This window comes from Anser anser, assembly GCF_964211835.1.
Source record: "Anser anser genome assembly, chromosome: 2".
NCBI classification, from domain to species: Eukaryota; Metazoa; Chordata; class Aves; order Anseriformes; family Anatidae; genus Anser; species Anser anser.
Window position 1 is genome coordinate 121,831,295 of NC_139721.1, and position 12,521 is coordinate 121,843,815.

Sequence of the window (12,521 nt, forward strand, 5' to 3'; positions counted from 1 at the left end):
CTGTGGAGGAGCCAGGCAACGCTGCCCAGAGCTCCCAGGTTTCCCTGCTGAGCCGGGTCCCTGCCCCGTGCCCACGGAGGCCCGAGGGCGGCAAGACCGGAGCCTGGCCTAGGGCAGGAGGCAGCCCCGCAACCCCCTCCTCACCCTGCCCCGGCTGCTGCTCCCAGGGCCGGTCCCGCCTGTCTCTGATTAGCAAAAAGGGGCAGGGCTGGCTCCAGGGGCTGTATCAGCTTTCGTGGGGCTAATGAGCCCCAGCTCCCCGTGGGGTGAGAGCTGGCAGCTTTGTGGGGGCTGGACACAATCAGAGCTCATCCCGTGCCCCAAAAGCGTGGCTGCCCCCAGGCAGGGGACCCGGCTGCCCCTTGCGCCCAGGAGGCCACCACCACCTCCTCCCTCACCGCCATTTCGAAAGCATTTTGGGCTGCTCCCACCTCCTCCTCAAGGCTGGCAGCCCACCCCAAAGCCCACCCAGCAGCGCTGCTGGCAGCCCTCCCGTGTGGCCCCATGAGGGGAATGGGATGCGAGGCCTTGCTGGGTGGCTGGCCAGAGCGCCCAGCGCCCCTGGTGCCAGGGGAGCCAACGTGGTGTGCTCGCCTCGCTGCTGGCCTACGCTTTGTGTCTGGCCTACCCTTTGTGTCAAGCCTGAGCAAAGCTCTGGCTTTTTTTTCTGTAAATAGCAACCTCCTGCAAAGTCTTGCTTGCAGAGAGACTCCACCGAGTCCTTATCGCTACATGCACTTTAAAAATGAAAAATAACATTGATGAGCCTGGAAACACTCCCTCTGCCCCACTGGAAAGAACATGAGCTAAATGACCACATGCATGCTTTTACTTTAAGCAAACGAGCCAAGCCTCTGGCAGAGCAAGCACTCACAGCTCCGACAAGCCCAGAGTGAGGTTTCCAGAGGCACAAAGGAGCCCGGCCTCCAGGAGAGGCGAGCGCTTCCCTCCTTTCTCTGCCTTGCAGCCGTCCCTCCCTTTTCCCCTCCAGTCACTTGTGTGGCTTCTCAGCATTTCTGAAAATCGAAAACTAGCTCGGGTTAGGAAACTGAAAAATGAAACACTCCATTACTGCACCTTTTCTAAAACCCCAAGATCAGAGTCTGGCTGAGCAGGGGACACTGAGCAAGGAAAAGGCACACAATCGAGGACTGTAAAGAAATACTGGAGAGAGATTCACTCTTGGACCTGTGCAACCAGTTTAATGGATGTGATGTCCTCTCTCTACAAAAAGTCCTTTGATGATCTGAGAGCTCTTCGACAATGCCTGTAAATTGCGTTAACAAAACTTTTCACAAAGGTTCAAGAATATTAAAAAGAAAAAAGAAAACCCATGCACACTTGCTCCCTTGAAACTGATACATCCATACTGCAGACAAGGAGCCAGCAAAAAGACCTGCTGTAATCTGAAAGCAAATCTGCCTGAAGAGATAAAAACAAAAGCTTTTCTTAATGCTTTTTTCCCCCCTCAGACACGAGCACTCTAGCTGTCCCTGCAGCAGGCAGTGTCTTTTTCCATATTCCCTCTACGTAGAAGACGGACAAAGCTGAAGTTTAACACTTTTTAAGGACTTTCTAAGTTCGTCAGGGTGTCCTCCCCCATGCTGGAAGTCCTCAAGCTAATGAAGTCCCTGACACTCTGTAATCTGAAAATTATGCGCAGCACATGTTTATCCAAAAAGTCACCCTTTAGGGAAGGCTTGTTTAAACATTTTCAGCCCAGCAAGCAGAATTCTCCACAGCATAAAGGAAAGTGGAAAAGTGGTTAATTTTTTTGTTAAAATCTCGGCTGCCTATGTTGCTGCAATTTGGTTTGTTTTGAGTAACAAAGCTAAATTAGAAAGCAGCGTTTTCTAACCAGATGATACAGCATGCACGAGAAGTTCGGAATATGCAATGCGTCATCATAAAAATAATTGGAAGGGATCATACAAAACACAGTATGTTTTGTCAGTCTCCGACTTAGGGAGAAAATAGCGTTTTGTGCAGACCAGGGCTCTTGGAACAGCCTAAGCTTATGCCAAGAAAAACATATTGCCCATGTGAGTTAAAATAAATAAAATCATACAAACAGAAATGCAGTTCTGTTTATTCCATTACCAGTCCTATAAAACCATATTTAAAAATAAAAGCTGCCCGTTGTGCCTCAAAACGGAGACTGGCAACTTCTGAAAGTAAATGTCAGGAAGTCATGCTTAACTGCATACGAATTGAAAAAGATTGCTTTTTCACACTGTATCTAAATGAGCCAGGTAGCTCATCATGTTTTATTACGAATAATAGTTGTGCTAATGCTTATACTTATTACTAAAACCACATGTAATTAACGAATTCTTCAAATAGTCTAATGGTTTGCTCACATACTATTTCTACAATACAGTCATTTATGTATCTCATAATTCACTTTGAAATAGCATGATACTTGTTTTTCTTGAACAGAGTATCAGGAAAAGCTACACTCATAAAACAGTGGATATTTTCTAATTTAGATCAGGACTAACCATAACTATTGTGATAACTAATAGCCCCCTAATTCAAATGTAATGAAACTTTAAGTCATGCCACATATTTTAAATGTCTACCCAGTTCATATAGAGGTGCAAGTAGGAAACAACCCTCCAATATCTTCCCCTTTATCCATGCAAAGAAATTTTGATTTTACATCACCACTTTGATCTGTTTTCTCTCAGACTGCAATGGCAGAAACTTTACAATAAACATATTCTTAGCCACAAGTGAAATAAAAAAGCAAAAGTTCAAGTCAGAAATCTATTTCCTTTGGTGTTACTGTATATTTGTCAGTGTGACATAGCACATTTGAAACCCATAATCATAAAACAAAAATTTACAGCCGAGGTTTAGGGTCTACATCTGTTTCTCTGGTTTTTGTACTGCAATTACCCACTGGACAATTCCGAGAGAAGCACTATGAATCATGTACTGCACACGTTTGTGCTGGTCACTTTTTCGTTAATACAGGAGTGTGAGGAGTCACTAATGTGCTTCACCAAGAGAGAGCGTTAACTAGAATTAGGATTAGTGCACTAGGCTCTCTAAATAAAAATGACTTTACTGCAAGCAACGCCGTACTCCTGGAATATTACAGGCATATTTATAGCATGGAAAAATTAAGAAGTACATGCAAAAATTCTCTAAAACGAAATACCTCAGGGGAGGCATACTTTTTTTTTGCATGCATGCATTTTACTATTAATCAAACGTAGCACTCTCTTGAAACAGTTTTGACAGCAGAGTAAATGGTTACTAGTGAATGATGTGTGTGTTTAAGCAGTGAAAGCAGAGACAAAGTGATGTTTTCTTCTACTCCCTAGGCAAGAGCTGACACTAAGCTTGCTGCCTCAGCTTTGATACTCACAGATTCCTTTGTGTCAGTTGCTGGGAGAATCACTGGCAGTTCACTAACCCTGCCTCACACACAGGGGCTTTGATTTTTACCTCTTCATTGAGAATAGATGTTAATATGAAACAGTGCTTGTCTGCCTTGGCGCTTTTTTTTTTTCCCCTCCAACTGGTGATACGGGGTTTCAAATCCAAGAATCTGAATCACCCTAACACTACATGTATTTTTTTAGTGTTGTAGGATGTTTTCCTCATGTCTCAAGCACAAGAATGATGTTAAAAAATTGTGGGGAAGAAAATCACTGGGACACAGTGATGGCTGCATATTTAAAACTCTAAGGTAGTTCTGATGAAATGGAGATCAATCCTGAGCAAGAACGGCCCCCAAGAAAATAAAAACAGTAAAATTACTGGCACAAAATGACACAAATGGCATGGATGACCATGAAGTACAGTGAAATTAAGTCAAGGGTTTTCTTGTGACTGATGTATGCTACTATACGCAACTCACAATGACTGAAACAGGAATTTGCACGTAACAGGAAGAATTACTTCAGGCCTGAAATGTAACAGCAACTGGCGAAAAAGTATTCAGCACAGAACAATATTTGATTTTAGATGGGAAAAGCAGAGTTAGTCAGCTCCAGATCCAGAACCTGGGCATGCAACAAGCCTGCAAGTCACCTAACCGATAAAGGCTTTTAGTCTGTTGTAATCGGTGGGTATGTGTTTGTAAAGATGCCTTTATAGCTGATTGCTTAACTTAAAGGCAATGAAAAGAATCCATCTCCACAATCTGAAGCATGCTACCATGTTTCTTAGAATCCACTCTGCGTTTTACATTCCCTTGGCCCTAAGCCAGGGAGAGAGAACTGCCCTAGCTGATAAAACTGGAAGGGTATCTGGTTCAGCAGCCCATTTCTAAGACTGACTGCTACTAGATCTTCCTAAGGAGAACGCAGGAATCCCCAGTGACTGGCAAAGTGAAACTCACCCACAGGTTCCCAAATAGCCTCTTCTCTAACAGTGAGTCACTTCAGCATTAGAGCATGAGATTTAATATCCTTTCCAAATTTGGTTTTTAGAGTAATCCTGACATTGTAGATATTCATGTATACCCAATGTCTCTTTTGGATCGTGATAAATTTGTAGCTCCACGTCACAAAAGGAGATAGAAAGTTATTCAGCCTGAGAGAAAGAAGGATGAATACTTTAAAAAACAAAACAACATACAAAAAACACAACCCCATAAAACTTATCTATGTTGTGAGTAGAGGAAAACATAGTCAAAGCTGCACCTCTGAGGCCCAAAAGGCTGACTGCTGTCCGTTCCAGAAAGGCTGGCAAACAAGCAATGACATCATCAGCCTAAAGCCTGAATGACATGTATGTTTGAAGGATTAAAAAAAAAAAAAGAAAAGAAAGTATTATTACATTTAAAATTGGCTGCATGCTGAATAGCCTTCGCTTGCTGTTTGGGAGATCCTGCAAACACTATGCTAAATGGCTGCCAGTAAAAGAAGGGGAAAAAAAAAAAGTTCTGTTTCATTTTGCTTTCTTTTTAAATGACCAGAAACTGTTGTTTCAAGGCTTAGCCAAGAAAGAGATTTTTACTGCTAGCTTATAAATCCCTCAGAACAGAGAGTTATAATGGAAATGCTGAGGTAACTACGGTGCCATGCATGGCACTGACACATTGCATTATATAATCCGGGGAGAATGAGGGCTGGGAGATCTATAAACTGTAAGTAGAAGCAAGAGGTAAGAAAGAGCAGAAGAGCAAGTAGAAATATTGAATGTTAAACTGCAGAGAATACTTCTTCTAACAATAAAGTTTCCTGTATGCTGCATATGTTCATAGCTGGCTGAAGGCAAAAGAGCACAGAGCTCTTTTAAAAATAATAACAGAGATTCCAAAAGGCTATTTAACTGCTTTGTTTCTGCCCTTTTCAAGAGGAAAAAAAATCAAAAGTTACCTAACAGAAGGGTAATATCTCCCGTTGTTCTGATATCCTGAAAGGCACCTCACAGTGTGCACATAAATGAAGTTAGAAAACACCGAATAAACGGAGCTCCAAACACAGACATCTTACAACCCCAGCTGGGACCAGGAGCAGAACAGAAACTGGGACAACAGCATTTCTAGAATTTCACTGATGGCATCTTAAACTCTTAGGGAAAAATTAGCCCTAGTGACTTTCTTCCAAGAAAAGGCCAAAATTACTGAGAAAAAAATAGAACTACAGTTCAGTGCAGGCCTATATCCTGACAAAGACTAAAGCCTTATGTAAGCCCTATTAGGAAAATCTAAGGCAGACTCAAGCAGCATTTAGGGCTCATGCACTGCTGCAGACAACCTATACAGGATGATCCCAGAAGCCCACAAATAGCAGCAATGCACCTGCACAGAGCTCTGGTCACAAAAAACCTGACGGAGAATCAATGGATTGGATTGTGCCACTAGTGTAAACCAGAACAGACCGGCAGCTTGGCAGCCTGGTGCACGTATTCGTGACAATTCCACTCCTGCTTAGCTAGTTGGCCCATCAAGCCTACATCAAACACTGAAAGAACAATCCAACGTCCTACCTGTGGGTATCTCAAGCAGCAAAATGAAGGAGTGAAGGAAAACGTGCTGGCATATCTACCTAGATAGCAGAGGTAAGGACAGTGATGGAAATGTGGTGGTACAGCCTGAAAGCCCCTGGTAATTATGGTCATTATGTGACCCTGCTTGTTGCTCTAACGTACTTTAAAATTGTACCTTAGTTTTATTGTGGAGATGTACATCCTATGTGGGCACAGGCTGGAGAACAGCACACATGCATTTTTGCTGCAAGTGATGTAGAGTTACCCAGAAACAAGAAAACAATTTGCCAATTTGTCACTGCTATTTTCTTTTGCGGAATACGTGCCAGCAATACTGCATGAATTAACTGAGGGCACGCATCCTCTTAGGAACGCTGCTATCACTTTAACTATATCGATGTAGCCTGAAAAGTAAACTTTGCTAGCAGGGTCAGTTTTAAAAGCACACAGGTTATCACAGGGGAACTATTGCTGAGTAGGTAAGGGATTCTGTATATCCCTTTTATGCTACAATAACAGTGTCCGTGACTAGGCTGTTGCAGGTACAACTCTTTCAGAAAAGGAAAGATCACTGCCTTACCCTCAGTTGTTATGCTGATGTAACATTCAGACATAGACAGGATCTCAACAGACTGGAAAAATCAGGCTGGGCTTGACTCCAGCATTCAGTACAAGCAATGGCAGCACAAACGATGCCTGGTCTAAAACGTTGGAAAGATGTTTTCTGGTTTTCAAACTATATTAGCGTACACCAATCAAGTTGCTCTTGGGCGCATTCCTCAAATTCTACTTGATCTCTGCAATTTCAATCCACAAAGCAGAATCTGCATGGTCTCAACCTGCTTGATTAAGATAGTCCCATGCTGGTTAAAGAGAATCCTCAAATTCCCATTCCGTTGGTCTGCAAGATACCCACAGTGAGGCACAGAAGAGACTGGATGTCCACTTATATTATGGCCCTGCTCACTCAGGGAATCATGACTGGCAACTTTTTTTTTTTGGAGGGGGACACTGGGGGCAGGGGGGAATAAACAAAGCTGAAGTGGAACTGGAGACCGCAGTGGTCAACAGCATATTGCCCCAACCATTGTGCAGTATCATGAGTTTTTTTCCCTTTTGGGACCACGTGTAGGGGAGGATGTGCAAGGTGGTCTTAAAGAACATAATGCAGCACATAAGGCTTGACAGATCTACAAAGCTATCAAATCTGTTTTGTGTAAGACAGACCAAAACCCTTCATTTTGATATCTTGAGCCTTCTTCTGGCTGAACAATTCTCCATAGACCTTGCCGTCACACTAAAAGCAAAAAATTTCCTTTTAATCCCTCTACAGTTTTGGGCAAACCTCCTAAGAAACAGGCTTCGCATTCATGGTACATTAATCTTCCATGCATTCTTATCAGCTGTAGGCTATCAGAAGAACAAACTTCAACTGCCTTGATATGGAGACCTACAAAGAAGAATGTGTAGAAGGAACCTCTTTCCCTCCCACAGATGAGTCCAAGATTTAGCCCTTGCTGCATCCATCCTTTCTGTCTTCAGCATGGAGTATCCTAAACAATACACCAGAAGACAGAGTTGTGGCTCAACTTCTTCAAGAAACTATCAAGATGAATAGATGGGGAAATAAGCCTCAACCCCCAGGAGGTTTAATAACACGAATGAGGCATATGCGTGCTCCCAATTCCGACAAACGATAGAATTCTCCTTAAAATTGCAACATCATGTTATCTTTGACAAGATCCTAAGCGCCAAGTTAGTGAATATGTGCCATTTAAAGACTTTAGGAAGTTAAAGTTCCACCTACTGGATACCTAAATTTGTCTGAAACTTGTTAATTTATTTTTTCTAGAACAGACTCGCTAAGAGTACAAATGCAGACCATTGATACTTGAGCCTATTCTGCTAGCTGAACAATGCTGGAACATTATGTCACTCGGAGGCAGGTCTGCCTAAGCATGTAAGAAAGGCTAAGAGCTTTGCCAACACAAATTATCAGGCAGAACCTCGCTGGAAAAAATGAGGCACAAAGATCCAAGCGAAGTGTAAAACATATTGAGAATTCAGTGACATGTTGACAAATACCACTCCACTCCTTTGCTTCCTATCAGAACCCAACAGTTGAAGCAGATTCCTAAGTAGTGTTTTTACAGGCCAGGCTTAGTCTCCCCCTCATCTTATCAGCAGCCTTCAAAGGGACTTTAGGTGGATCTCCTCCAGGAAAAAAGGAAAAACAACAAAAAACTCAGAAGTGCCACCTCTTCCATACAAATGTATTGGCGCAATCACTGAGGCTTTCCTTAAGCCGGGAGACTTTGAGAAAACACACCTGGCTCTTCTAAGGGAGAAAATAAAGAATTCATGCTTCAGCCCTCAAGCCTTGAGTGGACTTAAGAAGAGGAATAGCTAAATAGAGAGTCTAGTCAGGACACAGTGAAAATCAATACCGGCTTCTTGAAATATCTTAGGCAGGAAGGAAGCTTAAGGTTCAGATGTTTAGCCACTCTTTCTGCACAAGAACATGCTCTGAAGGCTGCGAACACGGGTGAGGACATAAAGGTAGGAGAAGGTTTTCCTGAGGATCGAAAGCAAAGTTCTTTTGGAAACACCATCTTTTAAAAGTTTTCCAGTTTTGGTGCAAGACAGATCTTTCCACACACTGCTCAAAGTTGTCAAAAAGTAACATTTTCAGGGATAAATGTATGCCATTGCACTGTTATTTTCTGACTTTGGTGTGGAATACAATTATTTAAGACTGCAGGAGAGTATGAAAGGAGCTGGAGTGTAATTCTAGTTCAGAAAACCTCCAATAACTGACAACACGTAAGAAACACAAGATAGATGCTTTGTATTGTCGGTCCGAGCCTCATTGGCTGGAAACCCTGACTCTCCCAGCAGGACTCAGTTACATAGCAACTCCTGAGGGCAGATTAACCCTTTCCCAGTAAATGTCTTTGACATGATTCAAAACACCTTTTCCTCCCCCCGCCGCAAAATAATTTTGTAGGCCTGCAAAAAATATTTGGAAAAAATGAGTCGAATGCTACTAGGGTAAAAGCAAAACTCACCGTGGGATACTGATGGCACAATATACAGACAGCGCAGGGAGCTTAGATCCATCCGAATTATATTCAGTATTACCAGATGTTGTGACGTGTAGAAAACACAGAATGTATTTTTCATAAAATAGATCATGCTTAGTCTGTGGGGATCCGATATGGACTGCATTTATCAAGCACCAATGGTTTCTTTCACCCAAATTCTGCCCACTCATCAACTTCTGTATGGATAATTGCTGAAGCATTAAAAAATCCTGAGCTGATGCAGGCAGTACTTAAGCAATCTATAAGAGAATTTTACACCATCCCAGAATGTGTTACTTTCATTCAGAACTATACAAGCTGACTACTGTAAACTCTTAAAAAACTCTTCCAAATCTCATGATACCTTTTTTTTTTTTTCTTAAATAGTTCTTTCTAATTACTGGCATCAAATAATTACATGATAATCTCAATTTATTTCATTACAGCAATTTCCTTATTTTGTTTTTAGAACTGCATTACATTTATGTGTGCATGCATTAAATATAAGCGTAAGTATGATATAAAAATTAGCATGCTGATATTCCCCCTCTCCTAGTTATTAGGGATAACAAAGTTTGATCCTAAAAATGTCAAAAGCCAAGACAATGAAGATTCCTAAAGCTCTCCCTTTTTAAAATCTTACAGTTCGGCCCCGCTGTTTCCCCCCTCTCCCTGCTTTGGGAAGGAGAGATGAAACAGAGGGGACTGGAAGGGCACACGTCCTCACTCAGGGCATACATTGTGCGATTACACTTCACTGCTGTGAGCCACAGCTGTATACCATTAGGAAAAGGAGCTACTGGGTTTCCAGTGGGGAAGATAAAGAGATCAGACTGATGTGATATAAACTTCTTTCTGACCATCTTCTGATCACGACAGGTGAGAGCTTTGTATCTCATTTCTTCTTTTCACACCCCAAAGCCAGACGCACGGGCCAAGAGGCACTAACCAAGCCTAGGAAGGGCAGGCACCATTGGCATGGCCCCATTTCAGAGAAGCAAGGTTAAGACTATAGCTTTCCTTTTCCCTGGAAGACCCAGGGACAATCTCAGCTGAAGGAGAAGCCTTGGACCAAGCCTTCTTGCATTCCTCTTTCCTTACCCACCGTTCTTGCACCCGGATGCATTAGAGCAGCAGATCCCGTAACACACACCTCCTGCCAGCATCTCCTCTTCAGGAGGGTATTCACTGCTCAGCAGAGGCTCCTGGCCCCCATTTAAACCAAGAGTAGTCAGAAGAAATGAAAAATCAAATTGGTCAAGTAATACAGAGAGAAACTTATTAAAGCTTCTTTTTTTCTTCTTTCTTAATTGCTTCAAAAATAGCATGTAACCTTTGTATACTAGCAAAAGAACGTACACATATGCTTCAGACATGCCTTCCTTTTCTAAACGTTTCACACACCAAAAGTTCATCTGTATTTTCTCTCTACAGTTCACACAGACTGCTTGTAAATCCAGCACTATAGATTTTTTTTTTAAATCTTAAATTATATTTATTATTAAATTTGTTTTCATGCATGATATCTTGACAGCTCTTCTTAAACAGCTTAGTTGCTCTCTTCATAAAACTCTGAGTATCAATACAGTGTACAGGAGATTAGTCCAAAAAGAAATACTTTGAAAAATATTTTGCTGTGTAAAAATGCATTAGCAAGAATCACTTCCATTCCTTTTTGTGGGTTAAGAAAATAATTTATATTTGGCTATCATTATTCAGCTAAAATTATGATGGACGCTCTTGGGAACTTGGCCTCTGAAAGGGTAAAATCTGAAAGACTAGGTTCAATGTGCTTATATTCTGCTAAAAATACCTTCTCCTGCAAATGGTACCAGATACCCATCAAATATTTGTCCCCTTCATTAAACTAATGCTTTCCTGCATAACGAACAAGACAGTACAAAATATAGGTGTATTCCAATGTCTTGCTGCTAAGGTAGGAGACATGAAAATAAATTTGCAACCGTATCATTATATCAATCTCCAGCATTACTGCATCAGTACTATAACCCATAATTAACTAGCTGCAGGTCAAATTTCTAATAAATCTTTAGAAATTAAATGTATAATTTGTCAAAACCATATGCCTTCATAAATTGATTATTCAGAATTTAGAAGCTTTTTAATTAGGAAGAAATTTATGCAATACCATGTGTAATAATTACGAATCAGCTCTTCTGTGATATTTTTGTACATCAGCAAAAATTAAAACATTGGAAAACATTACCAGGTCATTGCAGTATTTCAATGTCAAAAGAAACACGGAGTTTAAATCTAGAGGTTAAAGATATTTTCCCATATCTTTTACATCTTACATAGAGCTTTATGATCTCAGGGCTGGAATCATTAAGCAAATCCAAAATCAATGAGAAAAAGATCTAATCTGACCATTTTCAAGTGCAGAGTCACTAAAAATGATTTATGCCACTGTAAAACTTTTTTTTACCATGCTTCTGTAGTTTCACTAAACAGCACCTACACTCTAAGTCAAACTTCCATGTCATGTTACACTAAACAGGATTTTGCTCCCCTCGTCTCTTCCAGCTAAGACTCCGACAGCAATTTACACTTTAAAACCATAGCCCTTCATAACGAGCATCGGGACGAGGGCTGTGACCCCTGATTTCCAAATGGAAAACTAAAGAAAGGGAATGTTAAACGATATTCATTAACAGCATGCAAAAAAGCTAAAATCGTAGCCGGGCTCTCCTGCTTTCCCCTCCTGTGCGTTAACCATGGGGCTATTCAGATCCCGCCCCCCCCCCCAAGGGCTCTGGGTACTTCTATCAACATTTCATAGGAGAAGATTTTTTTTGACAGAGAACACAAAAGCTGCTTTGTTGGAAGTCTGGACACTTTTTTTCTACCTAATAAAAACATGAATAGAAGTGGGACCTCAGCAAGCATATGGCAGAAAGTCTGGACTAACTGAAAAAAGGGGCCTCGAAGAGTTTGCTCTCTGTCATTGCCCAACGTGTTTACTGCGGGATGTATATGGTGTAAATAAGGAGTATGCAGAACAGGCCATAATGGAACATTGTTTATGTGCACATCCTGGCAAATGCATATACAGCACGGAGACTATTTCCAAGCAGAACATAAACACAAAGGGGGAGTGATGACAAACAAGTATTCCGAGGCAAGAAAAATGTTATTCCATATACAAACCAAATAAACTAAAGTGGTTTCTCTCCTGCTAAGATCCAACTGGCAGCTCTCAGCTGCACACACTCTGTAGCTGTTAAAGAAATGAGAGACATCCCAGACTTACTGGTTGGCTTTCTTTTTCTTCAGCAACCTTATTATGCTCCCGATATTAAAAAGAAAAACACAGTTAAGATTTTATTTTACTCTTTGCAAAAACAAAACAAAACAACCTTTTGTGTGGGCCTGAATAGGAGCTGGGGAGATAGAGCTGATGCCAAGTAAAGACCGTAAGGATTTAAGGCACGGCTTTCCTCGTCAGAGCTCCCACTGAAAGATACACAG

General features: G+C 41.5%; 1 protein-coding gene across 6 annotated transcripts in view; it reads right to left on the reverse strand.

Moving 5' to 3' along the window:
* Positions 1–12,521, reverse strand: part of RARB (retinoic acid receptor beta) — a 331,295-nt gene that overhangs the window by 92,776 nt on the left and 225,998 nt on the right. The window lies entirely within an intron of this gene.